The 11,539-nt window shown below is 34.2% G+C and overlaps 1 pseudogene across 1 annotated transcript; it reads right to left on the bottom strand.

Annotated features, from left to right (window-relative positions):
• Window positions 1-923: 923 nt before the first annotated feature.
• LOC147908294 (uncharacterized) lies at window positions 924-7,719 on the bottom strand (annotated as a pseudogene). Its single transcript, XR_015546437.1, has 4 exons — window positions 7,678-7,719; window positions 7,065-7,340; window positions 3,983-4,699; window positions 924-3,642 (listed from the first exon to the last, which is right to left on the bottom strand). The product of XR_015546437.1 is annotated as an uncharacterized LOC147908294 (transcript).
• Window positions 7,720-11,539: the final 3,820 nt, after the last annotated feature.

Here is an 11,539-nt window from a genome sequence, read left to right as displayed (position 1 = left end):
TCTCTCTCTCTCTCCCCCCCCTCTCTTCTACTCTCTCTCCTCTCCTCTCCTCTCCTCTCCTCTCCTCTCCTCTCCTCTCCTCTCCTCTCCTCTCCTCTCCTCTCCTCTCCTCTCCTCTCCTCTCCTCTCCTCTCCTCTCCTCTCCTCTCCTCTCCTCCCCTCCCCCCCATCTCTCTACGGTCGCTTGTTTCTAGCGACCGAAAATGCTTTCTGAAAAATTTCGGCCGCTCAATGTGTATAATTAAGAGGAGAAGGAACATTATAGATAACATATAAGTTTTAATAAATTATGCTAATCCTATATCCCTCCAATTTATGTATAATAGCAAAAATAATTTCAAAACACGATAATTTACGGGATATTGATATTTTTATGATTTTCCATGAGCGTTATATACCACGTTCATAGAAATGATTTGCAAGACTTCGGCGTAGTTTCACGCGTAAGATGCGAGATCTGAATGTTAGAGATCTCATGATCAATTCCTTTTTTCTTTTTTCATAATTTTTTTTTTTTTTTAATAAGTGACATTGTTAACAAACATATATTACAGACTAAATATATTTTTATTTAATTATTGAAATTATGTGTATTTCTAAACGTTTTAATTTACTTTTAGAAAAAATCCAAAAAAAATCATGTTTTTGTAATAATGTTACGTCGATCAGTACTTTCTGTGAAATGTTTTTTTTATAATTATCATCCGAATGAAAATTCTGATAATCAATCAAATCGCAAAAGTGCGATTAATATAATTATAAGGATGATTAATATAATTATAATGATGATGTCAATATAATTTTATAATTAACAAATCAAAAAGCCTTTATATGTGCCTTTATATGCAACATACAAATAATTTTTTATTTATCTATTAAAGTGATTCGGTATTCTTCTTATAGTTATTGGAATACATGTTAAATTTTGGGTCGACTTTTGAAGCATCGCCTTCTTCCCCACCGCCGCCGCCGCTCAATGCTCGACGGCTGAGCTGCACCGGATCGCGCGCGGATGTGTATCTCAGAAGCGTTGCACTAAGAAATATGCTCCGTACTTTCTAGCAAATTATCAATCCTTTACTTTCCTTAGTCTTCTGTGATGTCTTCTTTATTCAATATGCCTTCTTTATTCACATGTTGAATAAAGAAGACATCACGGAGTTATTGAAGTTGAGTCATTCTAGTTTAAAATTACGCATCTCGTTCTGTATCGACTCTTATTAGTCTTAAATTGATATTATCAGTATTCTATATTAAAAGATATTACATTTTGTGGCACATAAGCACATGTAGTTAGTAGCTCTTTGAAAGAAAACCGAATGTATCAATGTAATGTATAAAAATAATAAAGTAAATATTTTAAAAGTACATAATATTTGGTAAAATGTATATACTTATTAATATGATGTTCAATCACTATTATTAAGAAAATAACAATTATATAAGAAGGAAAATATTTTTATGATAATTTTCATGCTAAAATGTTGTCATGATAATTTTCATGTTGGAAGGTATGATAGCAGCATACCTTTCTTATACTGTGACGCTACTGAGATGTATGTCCGCGCGCGATCCAGCGGTTCAGCCGTCAACTGTTGAGCGGTTGTAAAGGAAAAATAGGCACTTCAGAAATTGGCTCGAAATGTGTAACTAGTTCTGAGCACACTGAAGTACACATATAATTTCTATAATTCTATAAATATATATTTGGAGTAATATGTTCATTAATAACGTTATTTGTTTAAAAAAAAAATTAAGAAAAAAAGGAAAAAGCAGGATTGAATATAGGATCCTCAACATTCTGATCTCGCACTTAACCCGAGACCACGCTGAGTTTTTGCAGACCGCCTCTATGAATGTGGTACATAAAATACACGGAAAATCGTAAACTATAATATATCTCGTTAACTATCACGTTTCGAAATCATTTTTGCTATTATATATTAATGAGAAAGGTATATGATTAACTCTTTCACTAATATCGTGTGAGACTCGTGGTAAAGAAATCGGGCCAAACATAAGTATCATTGATGAGAGCTGTGATATGTCTATCGAGCCAAACATAAACAATATGTTCCAGGTTGTTAATTATGGCACGCACCATCGTAACTTAAATCGTAGGACAAAGGATTAATATAATTTAATAAAAATTATGTATTGTCTAGAATGTCTCTTTCCTCCTTATGATACACGCCAAGCGACCGAGATCGTCGAGAAAATATTTTCGGTCGCTAGAAACAAGCGACCACAGAGAGAAGGACAGAGACAGACTCATTGTTTTGCTAGACGAGCCCAGTTCGGCGTGTCCGCGCGGAGACTCACCGATTACAATCGGAGCTTCTATCCGTTTTTATTTTTTCTCTGTCTCGCTCTATCGAAATAACAGAAATTGAAAGAATTTTAAATCATGAACACGGTTGCCAGTTCTCCGTTTTTTTTTTTTGACAGACTTTGATTTCTTGGACTAATATTCAATACTCCAGCAGATGTGAAAATCTGCAATTTTTGTCGTCTGCTGGAGTATTAAATATTAGTCCAAGCAACCAAAGTCTGGCAAAAAAAAAAACGGAGAGCTGGCAATCATATTTGTGAATTAAAATTCTTTCATTTTCTTTTTATTAAATTATATTAATCATATATCTTTCTCATTAACGTAGCAAAAATGCAAATGCAAAAATGATTTCAAAACATAAACATTGATGAGATATACAATAGTTTAAGACTTTCCGTGCGCTATATGTACCGTGTTCGTCGAGGTGATCCGCAAGAACGCAGCGTGATCTCGGGCGTTGGGTGCAAGATCAGAATATTGAAGATCTTATGTTCGATCCTGCTTTTTCCTTTTTTCATAATTTTTTTTTAATAAATAACATTATTAATAAACCTATTACTCCAAATATACTTTTTATAAAATTACAGAAATTATATACGTGTACTTCAATGTGCTCGAAATTAGTTGCGCATTTCGGGCCGATTTCTGAAATGCTGCCTATTTTTCCTTTACAACCGCTTGACGCTTGACGGCCGAACCGCTCACGCGCGGACGTGCATTTCAAGAACGGCACAGTATAAGGAACAGTATGCTGCGACCATACCTTCCAGCAAATTGTCATGAAAATAAAATAAAATAAAATAAAATATTTTCCTTTCTACATAATATTGTATTTTCTTAATAATGGTGATTGAACATTATAATAACTTAATGCATTTTACTGAATGTAATGTATTTTTAAAATATTACTTTATTATTTTTATGATACATTCAGTTTCAAAGGTGTGATCTACTGATGACATTTTTGCGCCACAGAATGTAATATAGAATTTTAGTTTACCGTCATATATCTGGCCATCTATTTGTATTTTTTTTTTAGTGGAATACTATAAACCTGGAGAATGCACTTAAGGGGGGAAATCACAGTAGAGCACGAAAAAGTAAGTATATTTTCGGGAATTTTTTTTGGCTCAATGAAATGATCAATCAAAAATTTGTAAAATAAGCATTATAATATTATGAATGAAATACAAATAAGAATTTTTTCATACATTTTTGGTACAAAATGGCGGCTGTGCCGCACTTGTCCGATGGCGCCTATTTTTGAAGGAGGGACCATGGGCGAACATCTAGAGTCCTTAATTTTTGACCTGGAACAAAAAATGACAGTTTTTTAGGTTCTATATATCAATAGCTATGGAAGTACGTAGGATTTTTTCGATATATTAATTTTTCGCAAAATGGTGCACGTTTTAAGGAAAACTTGCAAATTTAACAAAAAAAACGCCATAAAATTGTTGATAAAAAAACCATGTAAAAAAAAACCCTACGCACTTCCATAGAGAAAGGTATTCTGAATATACTGTCAAAATTTGAAACCGATCGGTAAAGATTTATTCGAGTTATGTGTCCGCCTAGTTTAAAAAAAGTGGTTTCGAGAAAAACGCGTTTAAAGTTTTAATTACTGTAAAATCATATATTTTTATATACCTTTAATCTGCGATGCCTGCACCATACAATTGGCCTTCTTCATCTATCTCCTGCTCTTGTTTGGCCTTTCGAATTGTTTTCAGATCGATGCGGGCCTGTTTTGCGCCCTCACTCAAAGATCGTTCCGCTTTCTGTATGCGTTCCTCATCCAAGTCCATGCATAGTTCGTGACTTTTTGGGCCAATTTTCATGCCCATGACCTGGATTATATGTAAAATCGATATTAATCCGTCATTAAAAACACACGAAGCGATGTTCGTAGCATTGTCGATGATTATTTTGCCGGAATTCATAGTTTTCGGAGCCATCGCCCACACTGTCGAGTTGAAGCTCTCATTGCTGTTTTGAGTGAAACCCCCGATGCAGCGAGTGAGAAGATCATCCGTAGTGAGTTGTTCGTAAACTGGCTTAATTGCTTCATAAACTATATCAGACATTAGTGATTTGTGCGTATAGGTAGCCAAAGTGTTAGAAGATTTCGCCCTTTGCCACGAGCACCATGAATTTTCTCCAGTCGGGCAATCGTCGTGTTGGGGATGGTTATCCGTAGATATTTTGTGAAGTAATGTGGCCCATAGCTGTCTTCATTTTTTCGACTGATTCGCAATTTCTACGAATAGCTAACCCGAAATATATTGACAGTTCGTCGATCAGTTTGCCTGTCAATTTTCCTTTTCCTCCCAAGCCTTTTGTGCGTTTCTTCAAATTACGTGATACCTATAGGCATTCTTAAGTACTATAGACTTTTCGGAGGGAAGTTCCTTCTCGATCGACTGCCATTATACCTGCTCCCGTACTCATAAATTATAGCGCGCGCCGGAATCACAAAAAGCGCTCGGAGCATACCTGAGAGGCGTTGCCGCAGAATGGAAAATTTGGGTATTCCGAAATTTTTGCGGCACTCCATCTTTTGGTATGTTATTCTTAAGACCCTAAAGCACCTTATAAGCGAAAAAAAATTTTTTCGATTTTTTCAAACTTTTACTGTGCTTTCCCCCCTTAAATGATGTATCAATAATAGAACTTTAAAGATAATAGAGAGTTTTTACAATAACGTAGATTTAGATACAGTGAACGCCTTTTCTTAATTAGTCGCTAAGGAGAAGATAATGTGACCATGATATCGATTATGTATCTTTGTTCTTAAAATGAAAAATAAAAATTTTTTGTATGTGTATATATATATATATATATATATATATATATGTGCATACATATATCGTTTTGCGTGACGCTGTATGTGTCAGAAAACAACGGCGTTATACGAGTCAATCAGCTGTAACCAGTATGACCCGCGTTCACAGTATCGTTGCCGCGCAACAGAACTGTCAATTCAGTGTAGTGTAGTAGTGTTTTACACACAACCATATGTGTGTGTGTGTGTGTGTGTGTGTGTGTGTGTGTGTGTGTATTTATATAGTGTTTTGTGTCAACAAAATAGAAAAAAATGTAGTAGCAGAATATTGTTTGCTTTTAGTAAGAGAAGGTTATGGGTGCTTTCTAATAAGCGACTCAGTACAATACAGTATCTCATTCTTGTATTGGCGAACAAGATTGTAATGATGCACCTATGTCTCTTGTTGGAAGGCACTTTAGAAGGTCAAAATTGCTTATTGTGATGTGTGTTTCTTGTTGGAAGGCACCCTATAAAGCCAGCATGGAAAAGATTAGCATCTTTATGTCATTCGTGAAAATATCACTTTTATTTATTATACAAGTGATATAGTTATAACAATAATTTGCGCTTTGTTTAATTAGATCCAATGTCAGAGGCGTTCATCATGGGCTGACTATTTTTAATTTACTGCCAGAGGCGTTAATCGTGCTTTGGCTAGTTATAGACAAATGTCAGAGGTGTTCATCGTGGGCTGACTATTTTTAATTTACTGCCAGAGACGTTAATCGTGCTTTGGCTAGTTATAGACAAATGTCAGAGGTGTTCATCGTGGGCTGACTATTTTTAATTTACTGCCAGAGACGTTAATCGTGCTTTGGCTAGTTATAAACAAATGTCAGAGGCGTTCATCGTGGGCTGACTATTTTTAATTTACTGTCAGAGGCGTTAATCGTGAACTGGCTAGCTATAACAAAATACCACAGCCGTAAATCGTGCTTTGGCTAGTTATAGACAAATGTCAGAGGCGTTCATCGTGGGCTGACTATTTTTAATTTACTGTCAGAGGCGTTAATCGTGAGCTGGCTAGCTATAACAAAATGCCACAGCCGTAAATCGTGCTTTGGCTAGTTATAGATAAATGTCAGACGCCTTCATCGTGGACTGACTATTTTTAATTTACTGACAGAGGCATTCGATTATCAAATTTGGTGAAATACAATTACGGAATCAACTTGTAGAATTTTGCGTCTGCAATTAAAGAAATGTGAATAGCATTGTCATGATGGAATCAAAAACTGATTGCTTGACATGATGGAAACAAAGAAACTAATGAAGAAAAAAAAACTGAATATCAGTAAACAGCTTCTTTAAAACCTTATAACTTTTGTCTGAAACGTTTTTTCTAAAAACGTTATGTAATGGCCTTATAGCACAAGAATGGCCGTAATTCAATCATAGAAGAGAACGTGAATCATAGGTCAACATATTATATTTTGGCGTACTATGTATGCCAATACAAGTATAATTCACATTTCTTTACGATTATAGCTATAGTCATCTTTATGTTCAGCTCTTAAATCCGGGGTCTTTTTGGACACCTTATATAATATATACGTTATACATATATATAACATACATTATACAGTCAATAGTCACATGCATAATTTTCGTACGATGCTGTACGTTTATGAAATGTATATAAGTATATCATATTCAAAGCAAAATGTTTTAGCAAATGTATACACTTATAGGTCAATGTGTACGTTGACTAACAGCAAGTTATAATAAGTATAATATATTTTTACTAAATACATTCTGACTGTGACTTAGATATATCTTCGGATGTAACCATGTATTTGAAATACATGTATATACGTATAATGTAATAGCACTTTTTCCTTTATTCTCAATACCATTTTAACTTAGGATGTAACATGTATTGTCACGTAAATACATTGCACATACATAGACGCTTTCTGATTTGGGACTGATGTTCGTGGGTGTTTCGTCCGAATTGCTTTGGACTATAGATAGACAATTTATGCTTACAGAAGAAAGTTCGCCTGCTTTACCATCCGATACAACCGGAATAGTGGAAATTATTTTGTTACGCAAGGAAGGTATTATAATTCCCGCCTCTTTATAGAGACCCTCTAGAAGATCCTTGGACGTTTGCTCAGATTGAGTGGATACAGGAAAACCAAAAGAGGAAGCATCCGCCGTTTCGGGAAAAGGGAGATTCTACATTAATGATTGAGGGGATAAGCGCGAAAGACGCATCAAATGAACCGCCACCGTCTTTCCTTCTAGAAAGCGAGACTATGGTGTTTCAGATTTAATTTAAGCAAGACTAGGCGAGCTATACGATTCACAATTAATATATAAAAAAGAAAATATAAGAATATTCGCCCGAAAAAGACGTACAAATGGCGCTACGCTACGCGCAAGTCTGACTGATACACGATATGCGTCCGAAATCACGTGAGCGGGTGACACACGCACGTCCGCACTTTACCGCTGTTCAGGAGAGACTCATCGATACTTACTGCTACTCTAATATATAGGACTCTAATACTACCATAGTTACGCCATACACCGGCACTTTGTGGTACAGTACCATAGCGGTACGGTAGCTACATAGCTACAGTACGGTAGCGGTATTTTGTGCGGTTATCGTGAGATATTGCATGTTTGATTATTTGGAGTAATATTTTATCATTGAAAATTTTATCACCGGTCAATAATAAAATCTTCAGTAGTAAAATATTGGTAAAATTCCATTGAAAGCATCACTGGATTGTATAAATGAATAGCTTTTGATGAGAATGATATTACTATTGACAACAATCCAATGGCAAAATATTATATCACTAATCGAATGATATTCCTATTGATGCGTATTCAATAGTAACTAATATACCATTAGTCGAATGATATTCCTATTGGATTACATCCAATGATAAAATATTTTATCACTGACCGAATGATTTTCTTATTGAACGCTTCATTCGATAAAATTATTCGATAATGATAATACCGTTGAGTCCATATAATTTTATCATTAGTTCAAATGATTTTACTATTGATTTGATAATACCATTGACACATTTCGCGACGGAAACTTATAATATTTCCATTGAATATATTTTCCCTGTACGCTATTCTTTCTATCAATATGATCGCAACTTCGGCCTTTATGAAAGGCTTAAGAAACGCAAAGAAATTGTATAATGATTATCTTTCGATAATCTTGCTACGTACTTATCGTCGTAAATATCCAACGCCTTTTCATGTTGTTGATGATTCAAGTTCAGTGAAAGACTGAAGTTCGACTTTACCAACTTATATTCATCGTATGCCATATGCAAAGAAAATGAAATTTGCTGTACAAAAATATGCTCGTCTCTTATATCTGCCTGATGGGACGATTGAGTGTTTCAACTCATATGATAAAATAAATAAAGAAACGTATTCTCTATTTAAAGTCTTTGGTAAAGATCTTTCTTGTGTACCTGAAAAATTAAAAGCGTCTGCTTTTCTAGGTATGACGAAAAAAAAAATCAATAATTTAAAATCGTTAATGAGATTTTTACCAGAAACTGATCAAAAATGATATGACAATAATGTGTTTGCTGTACAATATGTTAAAAAATCTTATGAAAGTTCATCAGATTGAATATATTATTTCAATTTATTTGGTACAAGTGTAAAAGTAAAGTGTATTCCATATTCATTTTGTATTTCTTCTACAAGAATGTGAAGATAAAAAACATTTTTGTAATTTATAGTCTTTTCTTTCTATCGATTCTTACAATACTATGATCAATATTTGGAAAAAAGGACTAAATGTATTTTTTAAATTGCATATTAAAAATTTTTTAATATTGATCATAATAGAAAAATATTATACATGTACAACTTCTCAAAGACATTACATAAATATAATTTGTACAATTAATACTATTCCCATTTGTTGTATAATAAAAAAGTAGCAAATTATTTTAATTTTTATCAAAATCAAGATTTTGTAATTAGGCCTTTATTCCGTCTGTCCTTTCAATTATCGATAAAATGTTTAGAAAATCCCACAACAGGGTTCCTATTCTCGAAAAGCAGTGCTCGGAATTAGTTGCCCATTTCGGGCAGATTCCTGAGGCGACCCCCACTACCATTCGAGACTCGGCGGCCGAGCCCACATGACACTGTACCCCAGGAGTGTCGCGATACAAAAAGTATGCTGGGAGCATATCTTCCGGCAAATATTTATCATTAAAATATTGGGTCATCTAAAAACCGCGGATACTTTTTAGATGACCCAATATTTTCTTTCCTACATGATTTTTATTTTAATATTTAAATTTTTTATTATTAACATATTATATGTATATTCTACAATAATATAATAAGCAATAATATAGTAAGAAATTATTATAATACTGTAATTAAGTAATTACAAAATTAAAGTTCATCGTAATTACATAAAGTGGTTCACTCTAGAGAATATATAAAAATTGAGATCATTTGCTGATTTGATTAACAAACACAACGGTGTGGTTATGTCTAGTGTCCAATACCGATTATACCACGTGATACCACGTACCGCGTATACCGCCTATTATCTTAGTTGCCTAGTTAGTTACTGTACCGCGTATCACGCTTCATGTAATCGCACCCTTATTCTTGAAAAGTATCGCATACAAAAAACTAGAGAAATGCTATAGTATACCATAGTATTTCCCTAATTTTTTGTATACTTTTCGAGAATAGGCGCGATTCCGTAAAGCTTGGTCTACAATCAGTCGAGAAACATTGTATGCATCCGCATAACTTTCATTTTTCGTGTCGGCTGTCGATGTTGGCTGCTGGATAGTCGTTTGGATTGGTCAGGTCATTTTTTACGACTAATGACATCCGACAAGCATCAGCCGACTTTATTGTAGACAAGGCCTAAGTCTGGATCTACAATAAGTATTTTATGCCTTAAGCCGTAAAAAATTGACCAACTATAGTCGAATGCAAAGAGAATAATTGATTGTGATTTGTCCATTTCTTATGGCTTAAGATTTAAAAATCTATTGTAGATTCGGGGTAACTATCTTTACACGCCTATTGACAATTGTCAGTGTTGTTGCGTAGATATTTTATTGGATCATCTAAAAAGTATCCGCGGTACTTTGTCACTAGATATGACCATCAACACACATCTAGTGACAAAAAACCGCAGATACTTTTTAGATGACCCAATATATGATAAAAAAGCTGCGTAACAACTGTCGGTAGGCATGTCAGTTAGGCCGGAATCAGACTACGTATTGAAGAATAAGATTGAAGATTAAAAGATTGAAGTTTGACCAATCAGAACAAAAAGAGCCAAAATTTCTTTGTTCTCATTGGTGAAATTTCAATTTTTAATCTTTAATCTCAATCTTCAATGCATAGTCTGATTCCGGCCTTACAGAATATAAGCCCTGTTCTTTTTGATTGAACTTTTGCAACAGTTCATCTTTCTTCCTCTTCTTTCTTCCTGGAGAGAAAAGGAAGAAAAATGAACTAGTACAAAAGTTCAGTCAAAAAGAAATCTGTTTTTTGTGGCTGAACTAGTATAGGGCCCGTATTCAGAACGCCCTTTCAGCGATGTTAACGCGCTAATATGCTATAATTTACGTTACACATATTATAGAATTTCAGAAATAAAAGCGCGCTTTTATCGATAAAATTCTGAATACGAGTCTTGGAATTTGAAGTGAGATAAATATATGTTTGATATTTGTTGAAAGTGAGAAAGAGAGTGCAGTGTCTCTTTCTAATGTAGGAACAGAAAATAGACATAACAATAGATATAACAGGCCTTATACTCGTATTCATAGTCCTCTTATATTTAAGCTTCCTTAAATTATCTTTAGATATTCTACGAATTATTTCATTGGCTGCTGAGCATCTAAAAATAAATAAAATAAATAAATCTAAAAATAATGTAAGGAAGCCTTAAGGTCTGATATGGCCGGTATTCAAGACCATTTTAAGTACAGTCTTAAGAAGTCATGAATCAATCAGAGGGCCTCATTAGCGTCTTAAGACATTACTTAAGACGGTCTTGAAATAAGAATCGACTGTGAATACCGGCCTATGAATACGAGCACAAGATCACGTGATCAAGGCATCTTGACTATTTTGACGCCAAAAATGAGCGTTCATCAATATGAAAAGGCATCCTTAGGCCCTGCGCACAATAGAAGGAATAAAAAATAAACGATTTTAACCTATCAAAAACCATGTATTCCGATGTATCTGATTTCTGATAGATTAGCATCATTTATTCTTTATTCTTAGGTTACGTTTCAAAACTTCCTCTCTGAGAACAATTTTACTCGAAATTGTATATTGGGTCATCTAAAAAGTATCCGCGGTACTTTGTCACTAGATATATGATCATCAACACA

Source organism: Acromyrmex echinatior, chromosome 10, assembly GCF_024713525.1.
Source record: "Acromyrmex echinatior isolate Ae372 chromosome 10, ASM2471352v2, whole genome shotgun sequence".
In the NCBI taxonomy this organism is placed as follows: domain Eukaryota; kingdom Metazoa; phylum Arthropoda; class Insecta; order Hymenoptera; family Formicidae; genus Acromyrmex; species Acromyrmex echinatior.
Note: the sequence above shows the minus strand (reverse complement) of the source record. Positions and strands in the feature narration are given on the sequence as shown.